The sequence below is a fragment of the Balaenoptera acutorostrata genome, chromosome 3, assembly GCF_949987535.1.
Source record: "Balaenoptera acutorostrata chromosome 3, mBalAcu1.1, whole genome shotgun sequence".
Taxonomy (NCBI): domain Eukaryota; kingdom Metazoa; phylum Chordata; class Mammalia; order Artiodactyla; family Balaenopteridae; genus Balaenoptera; species Balaenoptera acutorostrata.
This window is the reverse complement of record NC_080066.1, coordinates 94,733,937-94,752,806: the sequence shown is the minus strand read 5'-3', so window position 1 is coordinate 94,752,806 and position 18,870 is coordinate 94,733,937. Positions and strand designations below refer to the sequence as shown.

The following is an 18,870-nucleotide window of genomic DNA, read 5'->3' as shown; positions in this document are numbered from 1 at the left end:
AGCGCTGAGTCCGAGTAACCACTGGACTGCCAGGGAACTCCCACTAAACTCTTAGTAATTCTAATAATTTGATTGTCGATCCCAAGTTATTTGTCTATGGAGTCTATGTTTCTGTATAACTAGTTAGGTCACGTGCAAATAATAATGGGGCTGCCCAGTGCATTATGCACAACTGTATTCAGCAGCCTAATTAGTGTTTTATTGCACTGGCGAAACCCTCTAGCATAATGTTAATAACTAAGGAGATAGCAGGCATCTTCCTCAGGTTTCCCATTTTAAAGGGAGTATTCTTAATGTTTCACTGTTGAATAGATTTTCTACACATTGATTTGTAGAAACAACTTATCATTAAGAAAGTTCCCCTCTATTCCTGCTTTGCTAAGAGTTTCTTTTAAAATCATAAATGGTTGTTGAACTTTAATACTTTTTCTGCATTTATTGAGAAAATCGTGATTTTCCTCCTTTAAACAGTTAATATACAAAATTACATTAATAGAGTTTTCCAGTATTGACCCCTTGCATTCTTAGAATAAAACAAACTTAGAATGTATTATCGTTTTTACATGTCACTGAATTTTGGCTTACAAATCCTTTATTTAGGTTTTTGCATATATGAACATTAGTGAGATTGGCTTATTATTTCCCTTTCTGGTGCTGTCCCATTTTGGGATCAAGGTTATATTAACCTCCTAAAATGAGTGGGGAATGTTCTTCTATTCTGTGAAACAGATTGTTTAAGATGGAAGCTATATGTTTCTTAAATGTTTGGTAGAATTTTGCCAGTGTTTTCTTTAAGGGAAGATTTTATCTATTAATGAAAATACAGCCTCTTCAATAATAATGGGATCATTTGAAATTGTTTTTCTTCTTGAGTCAGTGGTAATATTTATTCTTCTAGGAATTTTTAGTAACCATTTTATCTCTTTAAAAACCTTTTTTTTTTTTTTTTTTTTTACTCTAAGGTCAATCATATTGGATATTAATGTAGCTACAGCAACTTTGGGGGCAAGTTTTTGCTTGATATATATTTTTTTCATTCTTTTACTTTCAACATTTCTATGTCCTGATGTGGTGCATGGGCTCAGTAGTTGCATGCAGGGGCTTAGTTGTCCTGCGACATATGGGATCTTAGTTCCCCGACCAGGGATCAAACCCACGTCCCCTGCATTGGAAGGTGGATTCTTAACCACTGGACCATCAGGGAAGTCCAAAACCTTTGTCTTTTAACTGGATATTTTAGTCTATTTACGTTGATTATGAGCTTTGATGTACTTTGGGTTTATTTCTATCTTCCTAACCATAACCTTTCTGTTTGTATTTCTTTTGAAATGTTCCTTTTTCCTCTTTATGTCCTTTTAATTGATTAAAAGTGCTTTCTCTCATTTTTTTTCTTTCTACTAGTTTGGAAGTTATTGATTGTTTCTGTCTTTTCAGTGGTTGCCTTAAATTGTTAGCATACATATTATCTTGATGAAGCCTGAAATATCAATACCATTATTTTTCTCATAAATAATATGAGGACCATAGAGCACTTTAAGTACTCCTCTTCTAACTAATATGCCATGGTTGTTCAGAATTTTATCTCTATCTTGATTTTTCAACCTTAAAATTAGAAAATATTGTAATTTTTCAATATTTGCTTAAATTTACACACATTTGCCAATTTCTTTGTTTACTGATCCTTCCTGAGTCTTAGACTTTTCTTTCTAGAATAATTTTACTTTTTCCTAAAGTACATTGTTTAGAAGTTCCTTTAGTGGGGGTCTATTTGTAGTAAGCGTTTCAATTTTTATTTGTGTGAAATTTGCTGTCACTCTTAAAATACTTTTCCTGAGTAATCAGCCCTAGGTTGATTCTCAGTACTGTCCTCTGGATTACGTTGTTGTTGAAATCAGCAATCATTCTATTTGGTATCCCTTAATAGGCCATCTGCCTTTTCTCTCTGACTGCTTTCAAAATCCTCTCTGTCTATGGTATTCTGCATTGTTGTGTCTAAACATGTATTTCTTTATATCTTTCCTGCTTAGGATTCATTGGGATCTTGAATCTGAGGACTGGAGTCATTAATCCATTGTAGAAAATCTCTTAGAATATTATTTCTCCCCATATTTTCTATTATCTTCTTCTAGAACGCCAATGAAATATATGCTGAGCTTATCTTGCTCTATCACATATATATCTTAACCTCTTTTTTAAAAAAAATTTCCCATCTTTGATTCTCTGTGTGGTATTCTAGGTGATTTCTTCTGAAGTAGCTTCCAATTCACCAATTCTCACTTTAACACCACCTAATCCAATTATTGAATTATTAAATTTAAGTGTGAACATTAATTGGATACTGGTTCAAAAAATAAAAGCATCTATAAAAGATATGTGGGGAACAACTGAAAAAATTATCACAGGGATTTGGATCTTGGATAATATTAGAGAGCAGTAGTTAATTTTCTTAGTGATAATGGCATTACGGTCAGTAGGAGAGTGTTCTTGTCTTTAGGAGATGCCTCGTGTATCCTAAGTATATTCCTAAGTATTTAGGTATAAACTGTCATTGTACGAACAACACTCTTTCAAATGGTTCAGCAAAAAAATAATAAAATCTATACATACATATATAGATAGGTAAAACAAAGATGGCAAAATGTTAACAACTGTTGAATGTAGATGTAAGTTATATGGGTGTCCATTCTTTAAACTTTTCTGCAAGTTTGAAATTTTTCATAATAAAAAGCTAAAAAACTGTGATAGCTAAAATCTAACATTTCAACAACAGGGTTAAAATATAAAATCAAGGAAAATGAAAAAAAGAAAGAGAGAAAGGAAGAAAGGGAGAAAAAATAATTGAAAGGGAGAGAAATGTAAAAGAAATAATATAAGAATATCCCAGAACTGGGGACAAAATTCTCTACATTGAAAGGAGTCACTGAGGGCTCAGCACAAAGAATTTAAAAAATAAATAAACTCATAACAAGACACACAAATGTGGCTTTTGGAATTGGGGTGGGGGATTGTTGGGGAGAGGGAGAAGGGAGAAAACCCTAAAAGCTTTCAGAGGGAAAAGATAGGTCACATACAAAGGAATGTTCATCAAAATTGCATCATACTTCTCAACACCAGATGCCAGGAGCAATGAGACAATGCCTTAAAACTTCTGAAGGAAACTGATTTTCAACCTAAAACACCTAGACAAATTCTCAATCAAGTGCAAAGATAGAAAAGAGATAGATGGGCAAGGACTCAAGTGATTTACCTCCCACTCATCCATTCTTACGAAACTGCAAGTTGTGTGCCAATAAAATCGAGGAGTGAACCAAAGAAGGTTTAAGATCCAGGAAACAGATTTCCACCCAGGAGAAGGGCAGTCAGTCCCAGGCCACTGCTCCAGACCTGGAAGATTGCTGGTCTGGTCTGTAGGGGAGAAGGGCTGCAAAGGAAGGCCTTAGGTTGGGGAGCAATGGAACCTCTAGGTTATCTATGCATTTAAGTATTTGTAAAAACTACTGCTGAAGAAAAGCATTGATGGATACATAAAAAAATCAGAGAATTATAAAGAAGAAGAGAAAAGAAACACTTATACAGAAAGGAAATGTAACACAGCATACTACTTAGTTAAGAAGTGAACGATATTTAACTAATTATATTAAAGGAAATAATGAATTTTAATTTCTCTAAAATTTACGACATAAGTATTTTGGGAAGATGATGGGCAGAGTGTAATGTGAGAAACCTAAATCTCATTCCCCCAAATAGGAATTCTATTGATACTTTCTAAAAATAATAAATTAAAAAGTAATAATATAAGCATATTATTTAGAAATATAGAGGTAAATACCAGAAGAAAGAGCTAAAAGAATTAAAAGTGGCTGTCTCTGAGGAGAGAAATTTGCAGGGCAAGAGACTTCTATTCCTCTACGTAACTTTTGTTTGACTTTTTAAAACTTTGTTCATGTATAAACTGAATAAAAGTAAAATTATTTCTTAAAAAAACTGACCTGGGGCTTCCCTGGTGGTGCAGTGGCTAAGAACCTGCCTGCCAATGCAGGGGACACAGGTTCAAGCCCTGGTCCGGGAAGATCCCACATGCCATGGAGCAACTAAGCCCGTGCGCCACAACTACTGAGCCTGTGCTCTAGAGCCTGTGAGCCACAACTACTGAGCCCATGTGCTGCAACTACTGAAGCCCGCACAGCCTAGAGCCCCTGCTCCGCAACAAGAGATGTCACCGCAATGAGAAGCCTGCGCACCGCAACGAAGAGTAACCCCAGCTCACCACAACTAGAGAAAGCCCGCGGGCAGCAACGACGACCCAATGCAATCAAATATAACTAATAAATTAATTAAAAATAAAAAACTGACCTCAAAAATTACTTTGAGCTATTATAGTGTCCTGTAAAGCCAATGTCGTGGTTTCAAACACTAGCGAACATAGAATCCCTGATGTGCTTATTTAAATTGCAGAGTCCCAGACCCCTACCAAGAGGATCTGAATCCTTAGGTCTGGGGTAAGCCCTGGGAATCTGCATTTTAAACTTGCATCCCAGGTGATTCTGATGCAGGTAGTCCAAAGACCACACTTTGAGAAGCATGGAGTAGACAAAAACTGACAAGAGTGAACAAGTGGACAGGGAGATGGCATCCTCCTAGTGGGAAGGCTGCCAAAACGGAGTTTCCACCCATGCCAGCTCCCTGCCCTTACTCTCGAGTTGCCCGTTTGTGCATGGTGAAATTTTGAAAAAGCTGAGCTTTCTTGTGAATATATTGTGACACACATTTATCCTCCTTCCCCATCTACCACCTTCTCTGCCTCAAAGGTCCTGAACTCACAACCGTGGATGTCTGTTCACTGCCACTGGGACCCACTCTAACAGGGACTCTCATTTGAGGTCAAGCTACCTACCCTCTGGGTCCCTCTCACAGATTAGAGTCCCTAAATGGCCAGTCAAGGTCTTTGGGGGGTGGGGCAGGGACATCAGGAGAATGAAGGCTTCATTAACCTCAGACAATGGCCCGGAACAGAATCCTCCTATGCATTCAGGAGCCTGTATAGGATTAGTGTATACAGCATGTTTCGAAGGCCCCATGCTATATCCCATTGGCCGCCAGTGTTAAAGGCATGAATGAATGCCTTTTGCTGAGGCAGGGTAAGCCTCTCTGCAACTATATTTTCTCTTTTTAAAGAAAGAATCCCAGCAAGGCTGATGGAAGTAGCCTGCAGGTCTGCAGGTCTTGTGGCCTGTCCCGGGGCTGTCCCTGGCTCTCTCGCTCCCCTTGCCGGCTCCCTGTCTGACTGGCATGGTGTCGCCCCTTGACCGTGGGCTCAGGGGCCTCCAGCCAAAGCTGCTGACTCTGACCACGGCCTTTCTCTGGGCTGTGTTCATTTGCATTGCGCTGCTGAGAGTGGAGGAGCTATATAGGCTCCGGCCCATTCACGGGAGGATTAGGCCTTGGACTGAGGGCGCAGCAGGAGAGAGGCCACAGTGAAGGCCCAGCTCCACTCCCTGAGCGGCCACCATGCCCTACCTGCTGCCAGGATTCTTCTGTGACCGTGTGATCCGGGAGAGGGACAGGAGAAACGGAGAAGGCACCGCCACACGGCCCCTCAAGTATGAGGGGCAGGATTTTGTTGTTCTCAGACAACGGTGCCTGGCTCAGAAGTGCCTCTTTGAAGACCGTGTGTTCCCAGCAGGTGTTCAGTCCCTGGGCTCCCATGAGCTGAGCCAGAAAACCAAGATGAAGGCCATCACGTGGAAAAGGCCAAAGGTAGGGATAGGAGGGACAGGGCTTCAGGAGACAGCTTTTGGGGACGGGAGGTCAAGTGGTCCAGAGCCTGAGGCCACAGATCCCGGATCTGAGCAAGTGGCTTATCAACATTCTCCTACCCATTTGCCCCCCAAATACTTTCCTGCTTCCTCCTGAAACTGGAGCTGTTATTTTCTATTCCTGAACTAGAGATTATTTAATACTTTATAGATCCCTGAGACTGTAAATATTTTTAAGAGAGCTAATGCACTGACTTAAATTCGTAGTAAAATAGTAAGGAATAATTGATTATCATGTTTCTTCTCGAGAGCAGGTATTCTGGGGGTGGGAAAGGGGAGTGGGGAAGAGGACTAGGGCTCACAGTTTCAAGGAGAGTTCCCTGGAAGGTGGTGAACAGTTATGACATAGGAGGCTGCAGGAGGCTAGAGATTTGCCTTCTTAACTTCTTGCCTAAGGCTGGTTCATTAGTGATGTGTCACTTCTGTGTAAACAAAAAGGTCCATGCTGACCTGCCACACTCCGTACAAGGAGAAGCAGTTTGCTCAAGGATACCTTACTGCCTGGCAATTGAGGAGTCCATTTGTTTCAACTGTATTCAGCTACTCTGTGCTTCTCAAAGTGTGGTCTTTGGACTACCTGCATCAGAATCACCTTGGGATACCAGTTTAAAATGCAGATTCCCAGGACTCATCCCAGACATAACTGTATTTCTATATTAACTATCTGTATTTATAATAAGCAAAACATGAGTTCATACTAACTTATACCAAAGTATTTCTCTTTGTGTGTGTATGTGTTATTGTAAATGAAGTTTGTTTTTGTTTTTACCAAATTCCATTTGTTCATTGCTGGTATATAGGAAAGCTACTGACTTTTATATACTAACCTTCTATCGTGCAACTGTGCTTGCTTATTAGTTCTAGAAAGTTTTTTTTTTTCTTTTTGTCATTTGTTTGGGATTTTCTACATAGACAATTATGTCATCTGTGAATAAAGAGCTTATTTCTTCCTTTCCAATCTTTATAAATTTTATTTCCTTTTCTTGTTTTATTTCATTAGCTAGGACTTTCAGTATGATGTCAAATAAGAGTGGTAAGAGGAAACATTTTGACTTGTTTCTGACCTTAAGGGGAAAGCATCTAATTTCTTAACATTAAATATGAAGATAATTGCAGTTCATTTAAAACTTTTAAAAAGTAAATTTTCTTTACCAACTTGAGGACATTCCCCTCTATTCCTAGGGGGTTTTATCATGAATGGGTATTGAATTTTGTTAAATGCTTTTTCTGCATCAACTGATATGATCATATGATTTTTCTTCTTAGCCTGTTGTGATGGATGTCATTGATTGATTTTCAAATGTTGAACCAGTCTTGCATACCTGGAATAAATCCCAGGTAAATGATATACTTGTAGTGTATAATTTTGTTTATACATTGTTGTTTTTGAGTTACTAATTTTTTTTTTGAGGATTTGGTTTCTATTTTCCTAAGAGATACTGGTCTGTAGTTTTCCTTGGCAATGTCTTTTTCTGGTTTGGGTATTAGGGTGATACTGGCCTCATAGAATGAGATAGGAAGTGATCCCTCTGCTTCAATTTTTCTGGAAGATATTGTAGAGAATTTGTATCATTTCTTCCTTGAGTGTTTCATAGAATTCACCAATAAAATCATCTGGATCTGGTGCTTTTTTTTTGGAGGGTTATTAATCATTGAATAAATTTCTTCAATAGGTATAGCCATATTCAGATGGTCTGTTTGTCTTTGTGTGAGTTTTGTGTCTTTTACGAAATTAGTCAATTTTATCTAAAGTTATCAAATCGGTGGGCTTAGAGGTATCTGCGGTATTCCTTTATTATCCTTTTAATGTCCATGGGATCAGTAGTGGTGATCTCTACATTTCTGCTGTTGGTAATTGGTGTCTTCTCTCTTTTTTCCTTGGTGAGCATGGCTACAGGTTTATTGATTTTATTAACCTTTTCAAGAAACCAGTTTTTGGCTTTCTTGATTCTCTCTGTTGTTTTGCTATTTTCAATTTCATTGATTCTGCTCTAATCTTTCATTATTTCTTTTTTTCTGCTTGCTTTGAGCCTAAATTTTTTTTCTTTCTCTGGTGTCCTGAGGTAGAATATTGGTATTGATATCAGATCTTTCTTCTTTTCTAATATATGCATTTAAGGTTATAGATTTCCCTCTAAGCACTGGTTTCACTGCATCCCACAAATTTTGATGATATATTTTCATTTTCATTTAGTTCAAAGCAATTTTTAACTTCTCTTGAAACTTCTTCTTTGACTTGTGTGTTATTTAGAAGTGTGTTGTTTAATTTCCAAATAATTTGGGATTTTCCAGTTATCTTATTGTTATTGCTTTCTAGTTTCATTCCGCTGTAGTCTGAAAACATACTTTGTATGTTTTCTATTCTTTTAAATTTGTCGAGGTGTGTTTATAGCCCAGAATGCGGTCTATCTTGGTGACTCTTCCATGTGATATTGAGAGCAGAATGCGTATTCTGCTATTGGTGGGTGGAGTAGTCTATAAATGTTAATTAGATCAAGTTGATTGCTAGTGCCATTCAGGTCAACTATATCCTTATTGATTTTCTACCTGCTTGATCTATAATTACTGAACAAGGTGTGTTAAAGTCTCCAACTATAATACTAGATTTGTCTATTTTTCCTTTCAGATGTATCACTTTTTGCCTCATGTCTTTTGACACTCTGTTGTTAGGTGCATCCACATTTAGGATTGTATGTTTTCTTGGACAAAGGACTCCTTTATCATTATGTAATGCATCTCTTTATCTCTGATAATTTTCCTTGTAATGAAGTCTGCTTTGTCTGAAATTTATACAGCTATTCCAGCTTTCTTTCTTTCTTTTTTTTATTTATTTATCTATTTATTTATTTATTTTTTTGGCTGAGTTGGGTCTTTTGTTGCTGCGTGCAGGCTTTCTCTAGTTGCGGCGAGCGGGGGCTACTCTTCGTTGTGGTGCGTGGGCTTCTCATTGCGGTGGCTTCCCTTGTTGTGGAGCATGGGCTCTAGGCACGTGGGCTTCAGTAGTTGTGGCACGTGGGCTCAGTAGTTGTGGCTCGCGGGCTCTAGAGCGCAGGCTCAGTAGTTTTGGCACACGGGCTTAGTTGCTCCGCGGCATGTGGGATCTTTCCAGAGCAGGGCTCGAACCCATGTCCCCTGCATTGGCAGGCGGATTCTTAACCCCTGCACCACCAGGGAAGCCCTCCAGCTTTCTTTTTTTTTTTTATTTATTTTTTAAATATTATCTATATTTATTGTTTTCTTTTTCCACTTGCACAACTTTCTCCTTTATTGTGAGTAGACAGTAATTGGCCTTGTATGGTATGTAACATTTTAACATCAAACTAACTTCTCCATTCATTTGTTTATTAAAAAATATTTAATATGTATCTAGTATTTTTCTTTTTTTTAGATTTCAGCTACTATATATATTTTTTTTCCATAGTTTTAACACCTTTATTAAATCTAATAACTTTCATAAAGAGCCTGGCACACCTTAGGGAAGCATGAGCTTATTAAATATTAGCTAACCTCATTTTATGACCAAATCTCTCTTTTCCTGTTGCTCTAATATTTATTTTATCAATTGTTTGTTGTTTTTTTTTGTAAATGGATGACCACAACAAAAGCAACAATGACTGCAATTACCAAACATGAAACACACTCATACTATGTCATAATATTGACATTCAGTCCAGTAATCCTCCACTGTAACAGCTCCTTTACTTTGCAGTGAAAATTGATTTGTATATTCTTTGCCTCTGAGTCCTTGTGGGATTTTTTTTTTAATTCAAACAGAAAGTCACAAAAATTATAATCATCCTCATCAGTTCACTCAGTCCCATGTAATTAATGTTTTTTTCATCTTGATCTTTTGTTAGCACTTTTAGGAGTTCATCAGTTTTTCATTAGAGTTCTGAAAATGCTTATCCATTCAGTTCAGCAGTACAGTCAGTTACCAGAAACCTGTACTTGTCAGAGTCTTTTCCATGAATTCCTTGAAGATGAAACCCTTTTATAGGAACATATTTGCAAAAGCATCAGAGTACACCCAGAACTGTCTGTAAATGACAAAAGACTAGAAATGACCACGGTTAAAGATTTGATGAAAGTTCATAATAATGCAATTGATGAGGAAATTTAGTTATTTCTGAGGTATACATTTTAAAGTAAAAACTAAAATTATGATTTATAACATTATACCAGAACATATAAGATTTTTAGAAATTTCATGTAATGTCTGAAACATTCATATTAACATATTTCCATACAAATAACCCAATGAAACTTTAGTATTAGTTGTTTTGTTTGTTTGTTTTTTTATACTGCAGGTTCTTATTAGTCATCAGTTTTGTACACATCAGTGTATACATGTCAATCCCAATCGCCCAATTCAGCACACCACCATCCCCACCCCACCACAGTTTTCTCCCCTTGGTGTCCATATGTCTGTTTTCTACGTCTGTGTCTCAACTTCTGCCCTGCAAACCGGCTCATCTGTACCATTTTTCTAGGTTCCACATACATGCGTTAATATACGATATTTGTTTATCTCTTTCTGACTTACTTCACTCTGTATGACAGTCTCTAGATCCATCCACGTCTCAACAAATGACTCAATTTCATTCCTTTTTATGGCTGAGTAATATTCCATTGTATATATGTACCACATCTTCTTTATCCATTCATCTGTCGATGGGCATTTAGGTTGCTTCCATAACCTGGCTATTGTAAATAGTGCTGCAATGAACATTCGGGTGCATGTGTCTTTTTGAATTATGGTTTTCTCTGGGTATACGCCCAGTAGTGGGATTGCTGGATCATATGGTAATTCTATTTTTAGTTTTTTAAGGAACCTCCATATTGTTCTCCATAGTGGCTGTATCAATTTACATTCCCACCAACAGTGCAAGAGGGTTCTCTTTTCCCCACACCCTCTCCAGCATTTGTTGTTTGTAGATTTTCTGATGATGCCCATTCTAACTGGTGTGAGGTGATACCTCATTGTAGTTTTGATTTGCATTTCTCTAATAATTAGTGATGTTGAGCAGCTTTTCATGTGCTTCTTGGCCACCTGTATGTCTTCTTTGGAGAAGTGTCTATTTAGGTCTTCTGCCCATTTTTGGATGGGGTTGTTTGTTTCTTTAATATTGAGCTGAATGAGCTGTTTATATATTTTGGAGATTAATCCTTTGTCCATTGATTCGTTTGCAAATATTTTCTCCCATTCTGAGGGTTGTCTTTTCATCTTGTTTATGGTTTCCTTTGCTGTGCAAAAGCTTTGAAGTTTCATTAGGTCCCATTTGTTTATTTTTGTTTTTATTTCCATTACTCTAGGAGGTGGATCAAAAAAGATCTTTCTGTGATTTATGTCAAAGAGTGTTCTTCCTATGTTTTCCTCTAAGAGTTTTATAGTGTCCAGTCTTACATTTAGGTCTTGAATCCATTTTGAGTTTATTTTTGTGTATGGTGTTAGGGAGTGTTCTAATTTCATTCTTTTACATGTAGCTGTCCAGTTATCCCAGCACCACTTATTGAAGAGACTGTCTTTTCTCCATTGTATATCCTTGCCTCCTTTGTCATAGATTAGTTGACCATAGGTGCGTGGGTTTATCTCTGGGCTTTCTATCCTGTTCCATTGATCTATGTTTCTGTTTTTGTGCCAGTACCATATTGTCTTGATTACTGTAGCTTTATAGTATAGTCTGAAGTCAGGGAGTCTGATTCCTCCAGCTCCTTTTTTTCCCCTCAAGACTGCTTTGGCTATTCAGGGTCTTTTGTGTCTCCATACAAATTTTAAGATGATTTGTTCTAGTTCCGTAAAAAATGCCATTGGTAATTTGATAGGGATTGCATTGAATCTGTAGATTGCTTTGGGTAATATAGTCATTTTCACAATATTGATTCTTCCAATCCAAGAACATGGTATATCTCTCCATCTGTTTGTATCATCTTTAATTTCTTTCATCAGTGTCTTATAGTTTTCTGCATAAAGGTCTTTTGTCTCCCTAGGTAGGTTTATTCCTAGGTATTTTATTCTTTTTGTTGCAATGGTAAATGAGAGTGTTTCCATAATTTCTCTTTCAGATTTTTCATCATTAGTGTATAGGAATGCAAGAGATTTCTGTGCATTAATTTTGTATCCTGCAACTTTACCAAATTCATTGATTATCCAGCTTTCTTTTGATGAGCATTAGCATGGTATATCCTTCTCTAGCTATCCAAGTCTTTATTTTATTTATTTATTTATTTATTTATTTATTTATTTATTTATTTATTTATTTTTGGCTGTGTTGGGTCTTCATTGCTGTGCACATGCTTTCTTTAGCTGTGGTGAGTGGGGGCTACTGTTTGTTGCGGTGCGCGGGCTACTTATTGTTGTGGCTTCTCTTGTTGTGGAGCATGGGCTCTAGGCGCGCAGGCTTCAGTAGTTGTGGCACGTGGGCTCAGTAGTTGTGGCTTATGGGCTCTAGAGTGCAGGGTCAGTAGCTGTGGCTCACGGGCTTAGTTGCTCCGCAGCATGTGGGATCTTCCCAGTCCAGGGCTCGAACCCATGTCCCTTGCATTGGCAGGCAGATTATTAACCACTGCGCCACCAGGGAAGCCCTATCCAAGTCTTTATATTTAAAGTGATTTTCTTGTAGATAACATATCGTTGGGTCTTTTAAAAAAATCTATTCTCACAATCTCTATCTTTTAATTGATGTATTAGGCCATTCACATTTAAGTGATTATAATATAGTTGCATTAATATCTACTATGTTTATAACTGTTTTCTATTTGTTGCAATTTTTCTTTGTTTCTCTCCTCTCCCCTTTCCTGCATTCTCTGGTTTTAATTGAGTATTCTATATGATTCCATTTATCTCTTCTCTTAAGTATATCAATTATACTTTTTAAAAAATGTTAATGGTTATGCTAAAGTTTCCAATATACACTTACAACTAATCTGATTTCACCTTCAAATAACATATACCACTGTATATGTAGTCTAGTACCTTATAATAGAAAATTCCCAATTCCTCCCTTTCTTCCCTCATGACATTGACATTACTGTCATGCATTTCACTTATCCATATGCTATAATTACTCAACACGTTGTTGTGATTATTACTTTAAATAATCTTTAGATTAAAAATAAGAAAAATAGGGCTTCCCTGGTGGCGCGGTGGTTAAGAATCTGCCTGCCAATGCAGGGGACACAGGTTGGATCCCTGGTCCAGGAAGATCCCACATGCCGCGGAGCAACTAAGCCCATGCGCCACAACTACTGAGCCTGAGCTCTAGAGCCTGTGAGCCACAACTATGGAGCCTGTGTGCCACACCTACTGAAGCCCACACGCCTAGAGCCCGTGCTCTGTAACAAGAGAAGCCACCGCAATGAGAAGCCTGTGCACCGCAATGAAGAGTAGCCCCCGCTCGCCGCAACTAGAGAAAAGCCCACGCGCAGCAATGAAGACCCAACACAGACAAAAATAAAATAAATAAAATAAAAATTTAAAAAACAGGAATTATTTTTTTTAAAAAATAAGAAAAATAAAAGTTTTATTTTACCTTCATTTATTCCTTCTCTGATGCTCTTCCTTTCTTTATGTAGGTCCAGGTTTCTGATCTATATAATTTTCCTTCTCCTTGAAGAGCTTCTTTTAACATTTCTTGCAAGCCAAGTCTGCTGGAAATGAATTCCCTGTGGGTTATTTTTTTAAACATTTACTTTATTTATTTTATTTATTTATTTGGTTGTGCCGGGTCTTAGTTGCGGCAGGTGGTCTCCTTTAGTTGCAGCATGTGTGCTCCTTAGTTGCAGCCAGTAGGCTCCTTAGTTGTAACTTGCTGGCTCCTTAGTTGCGGCATGCACACTCAGTTGCGGCATGCATGTGGGATCTAGTTCCCTGACCAGGGATCGAACCGGGGCCCCCTGCATTGGGAGCATGGAGTCTTCACCTCTGTGCCACCAGGGAAGTCCCTTCCCTGTGGTTTTATTTGTCTGAGAAAGCCTTTAGTCTCCTTCAGTTTTGAAAGATAAATTCTCTGCATATAGAATGCTAGGTTGGTGGGTTTTTCTTTCATCAATTTAAATATTTCATCAATTTAAATATTTCTTGCTTGCATGGTTTCTGAAGAGAAGTCTACTATAATTCTTGTCTTATTTCCTCTAGAGCAAAGGTATTTTTCTCCCTCTTGGCTTCTTTGAAGATCTTTTCTTTATCTTTGGTTATCTGCAGTTTGAATATGATATGCCTAAGTGTAGTTATGTTTTATTTTGCTGGCATTTATGCTACTTGATGTTCTTTGTGCTTCTTGGATCTGTGATTTGGTATCTGTCATTAATTTTGGAAAGTTCTTGGACATTATTACTTCAAATATTTCTTCTGCTCTGTTCTTTCTTTCCCTCCAGTATTCCAATTATGCATATGCTGCACATTTTGAATTGTCCCACAGTTCTTAGATGTTCTGCTCTGTTTTGTTGTTGTTTTTGTTGTTATATTTTTCTCTTTGCATTTCACTTTAGGAAATTCCTATTGTCTCATCTTCAATCTCACTGATTTTTTTTTATTGTCCATGTCTAATCTACTGATGAGCCCATCAAATACATGTTATACTGTCTTTTATTTCTATCATTTCCTTTTGATTCTTTCTTAGAGTTTCCATCTCTCTGCTTATATGGCCCATCTTTTCTTAAATGTTATGTACTTTTTCCATTAGACTTTTTGACATACTAATCATAGTTATTTTAAATTCCCTGCCTGATAATTCCAACATCTATGTCATATCAGAATCTAGTTCTGATGCTTGCTCTTGCCTGCCTTTTGGCATCTCTTGTAATTTTTTACTGAAAGCCAGACATATTGCTTTGGGTAATAAGAACTAAGATACATTAGCCTTTGGCATAAGGGTTTATGTTAAGCTGGCTAGAAGTTGTGCTGTGTTTGTTTCCTCCAGCTGCAGGTGTCAGAAGCTTCAAATTCCTTTAATATCCTTGTTTTGTCTCCTCTCTTGACTTTGGGCTTTCCTAAATACTCATCAGAGTTTACATCTTGCAGCTCTTTCAGCTGTAAGTCACTGTTATTTCACTGGAGCCCTGTTGATGTGGTGGTATGATCGGGGAGGGGAAGTGTTCTATAATCTAATGATTAAAGCTCTGTCTTTTAATGAGGCTGTCTCTCTGGGCTATGACCTTCATACACGTTTCTCCATTGGTACAGCTTTTACCCCTTCTTAGGTGAGAAAGCCTGGAGGCGGCTGGAGTGGGAGTAATACACTTCCCCCAACATAGGTAAGCCTGGAAAAGTCTTTTCCCCTGTAGGGGGGGATCTTTCTTGGATCTTCACCATGAGAACTTGGAATTTTTGGAGGTAAAAACGATGAAAGGGTTGGGGGTTTCTCCCAAGACTGTGGCTCCAGAAGTTTCTCACTCTTGTGCTAGTCCACACTCAGCTTCCTGAAATTCATCAAAGTTACCATTTAAGTGTTCCTCCCAGTTTGTGGCTGAGGCAGCTTCTGTTCCAGATAAACAGATCTTGGCTATAACTCTCTGGTTTCACTTGTGTCCATATCTCAGGGTGGTAGGTTGCCCTGCAACCTCAGTTCTCTGATGGATCCAAGCAAAGTCACTGGTTTTCAGGTGTTTGGCTTTTTCTTGTGGTAAGGATGGGAGGGATGACTTCCAAGCTTTTTACATGTTGGAGCTGAAACCAGAAGTCCCCTACATATATCTATATTAGCCCACCCTTTTAAATGTATGCTTTTGTTTATCTTATAACGCACATTGTATGTTAGGATAACACACACACATAATTTAAAACTAATAAGAATATGTACAGTTGCATGTTCAGAATATTTTAATGATGGAGGTATAAAATTAAAAAAATGTTTGCAAACCATAGCACTCAAAAACTGAGGAAATGGCCATCTGTTGCTAATTGCTGGGAATCCATCACTGACAGATCCAGTCTCCATGCTAAATTATAGCCAAACAAGTGACCAGAAGTCTTAGGTCCCCAAGTTAAAGTGACAGAGCCAGGACAATTTACCCTTTGTTCATATTAACCAACAAAAACAGGCCTCAGACACTCCAGGAAAGTAGGTGGTGGGAAGGGGTATCTAGGTAAATCTAGCTGTTCTATGAATTAACCCTCAACAAGTTTGGTAACTGACCCTCACCAAACAGACATCTCTCATGAGGACAAACAACTGAGGGTCTCTAGGCTGGGGGTTTCCTGGAGGGCAGGCAGGGACGATTTCCTATTTTTATTATATCCTTAAATCCCCCAGCCCTGTGCATACTTGGAAGCTCAATTAATGTTTGGTGAATTTAGCTGAGGTAGTATTGAAGGTAAATGTAATATATTGGGGAATCTCTACTACTGCAAAAAATGTAACTCTATTCAAATACCTGGACCTCTAAGCAGATGGAAGAGAAAGCAGTGCAGTTGCTACTGCCTTTGCAAGTAGTCAGCCCTGGAATTGGTGGCAGGTGAGGAGACGAGGTGTGCTTCTGTACCTATAGACCCAAGGAGAGAAATCTATCCTTGTGACAGCTAAAAAATGTAGCTATAATTCTAGTATTTGAGTTACTCTATAATATATTCCTCATAACAGGGCAGGGCATTCAGTAGTCAAGTGTCTCAGCTGGCAAGTAACAGAGGCCCAACACAAACTAACTTAAACCGAAAAAAAGCTCTATAACTTGAATGTTCAAAAGTGATGATCAGGGGCTTCCCTGGTGGCGCAGTGGTTGAGAATCTGCCTGCTAATGCAGGGCACACGGGTTCGAGCCCTGGTCTGGGAAGATCCCACATGCCGCGGAGCAACTGGGCCCGTGAGCCACAACTACTGAGCCTGCGCGTCTGGAGCCTGTGCTCCGCAACAAGAGAGGCCGCGATAGTGAGAGGCCCGCGCACCGCGATGAAGAGTGGCCCCCACTTGCCACAACTAGAGAAAGCCCTCGCACAGAAACGAAGACCCAACACAGCCATAAATAAATAAATAAAAATAATTTTAAAAGTGATGATCAGGCTTAGACACACTGAATCCAGACCTCAAACAATGTCATCAAGACACAATCCCTAGGGCTTCCCTGGTGGCGCAGTGGTTAAGAATCCGCCTGCCAATGCAGGGGACACGGGTTTGAGTCCTGGTCCTGGAAGATCCCACATGCCGCAGAGCAACTAAGCCCACGCGCCACAACTACTGAAGCCCGCGTGCCTAGAGCCCGTGCTCCGCAACAAGAGAAGCCACTGCAGTGAGAGGCCCACGCACCATGGCGAGGAGTGGCCCCCGCTCACCGCAAATGGTGAAAGCCCGCGTGCAGCAACGAAGACCCAACGCAGCCAAAAATAAATAAATAAATTTATTTTTAAAAAAAAGACACAATCCCTAATATCATCTATTTGTCTATCTATCTGTCTGTCTATTTATCACCTCCGACCTCTCCACCCACTCCCCCATCTGCTTCCTCTGAGTTCTCCTTATTCTCAAGTGGGCTAACTTCACAAAGGGGCAAAAATGGCCACCAGCAGCTTCAGGCTGACACTCTACCAGCTTAGGAACTCCCAGAGGAGAATGTATTTCTTTCTCAATAGTTACAAGGAAAGTCTTGGCCCATATCTCATTGGCCCAGATTTGGTCATGTGCCCATCCCTGAACTGGTCACTCTCACTCTAATTGCCCTTAATAGCCATCTGGATCTGGGTGAAGAGGGAAGCCCACCAGAACAACGTGGGCTGACAGCGGTGTTGCTCCCCCGTTGAAAATTGAGGTGTAATGCCAGGAGAAAGTAGAGTGTATTTTAAGGAGGCAAAACACTGGGGAGACAAAAATAACATATGCTGACTATACCTTAATTGGTTTCTTTGTTTTTTAAGAGGAAAGAGTCTTATTTGGAATAATGAGAGTTTTATATTTTATTAGTGGGAAATGGTTTTTAAAGACCACATTCTGGATGTTGATGTTTTCTTTACTGCTAGATTTTTACTGCTTCTAGTTTTTTTGTTTCTTTTGTTTTAGTGCAGAGAGATAGAAAATTTTTTCTAGAGAGACAAAAATAAATCATGAGTTATAGATCCAATTCAACTTTAACATTGCAGGGTTGTTACTTAAGTTATTCAGTTTTATAATTTTACATATTTTCTTTTACACTAAAAATATCCTGGTTCCTAATGACATTAATGTACATTCTTATTTACCTTATCCTACATGCCAAAGTTTCGAAGTAATAACAATGTTATTTTTATTTATTATGGTTCACATTTCTTTATGGTTTTGGTTTTTGACCATAGGTTATATCCCAAAAGGAATAAACAACCAAAATTTTATATTTTAAGTCACTTGAAAGAATTCATTTTATGTGTGTGGTCATGCCATCAATTTGATAAGCAGTTTGGTTCCTTTGCTTCAATTTGCTCTCAGCTTTTAAAGATTGCTTTTTAAAATTGTCTTTAATTTTGGCTTTTAATTCTATAAAATTTACGTGATTCCTAAGTCAAAACTATTTTCAAACAGTGATATTCAGAGTTTCACTTCCATCCCTATATTCACCCCCTTAATCCTTCCCTCTCCTATAGGTAACCTTTTTAAAAATTATTGTTTCTGGTTTATCCTTCCATTGATTAAGAACTTCAGGCGGGATGTGTGTGTGGTGTGGTCTAAGCATGACTGACTTTCCATCTAGTAGGAGAGAGAGATTCCTGAGTGCAGGGAGCTTCAACTCATGTGGGTATACCAGCTTGTTGTGACGGGGGAGACAGAAGGAGAGGGCTGTGTCACTGGGATAAGCTTCTCGAAGCTGTGAAGAATGGTGTTAAAACAAATACACAGAATCTACAATTATTTCAAAAGTTAAAAAACAAAGCATGGGGACTTCCCTGGTGGCGCAGTGGTTAAGAATCCGCCTACCAATGCAGCGGACACGGGTTCGATCCCTGGTCCAGGAAGATCCCACATGCCACAGAGCAACTAAGCCCGTGCGCCACAACTACTGAAGCCCGCGCTCCCTAGAGCCCACGCAACACGACTACTGAGCCTATGCACGGCAACCACTGAAGCCCGCGCGCCTAGAGCCCATGCTCCGCAACAAG

At 38.7% G+C, this 18,870-nt stretch overlaps 1 protein-coding gene across 8 annotated transcripts in view; it reads left to right on the top strand.

Moving 5' to 3' along the window:
- LOC103005791 (calpain-3) overlaps nucleotides 1-18,870 on the top strand; it is a 128,703-nt gene that overhangs the window by 84,849 nt on the left and 24,984 nt on the right. The window lies entirely within an intron of this gene.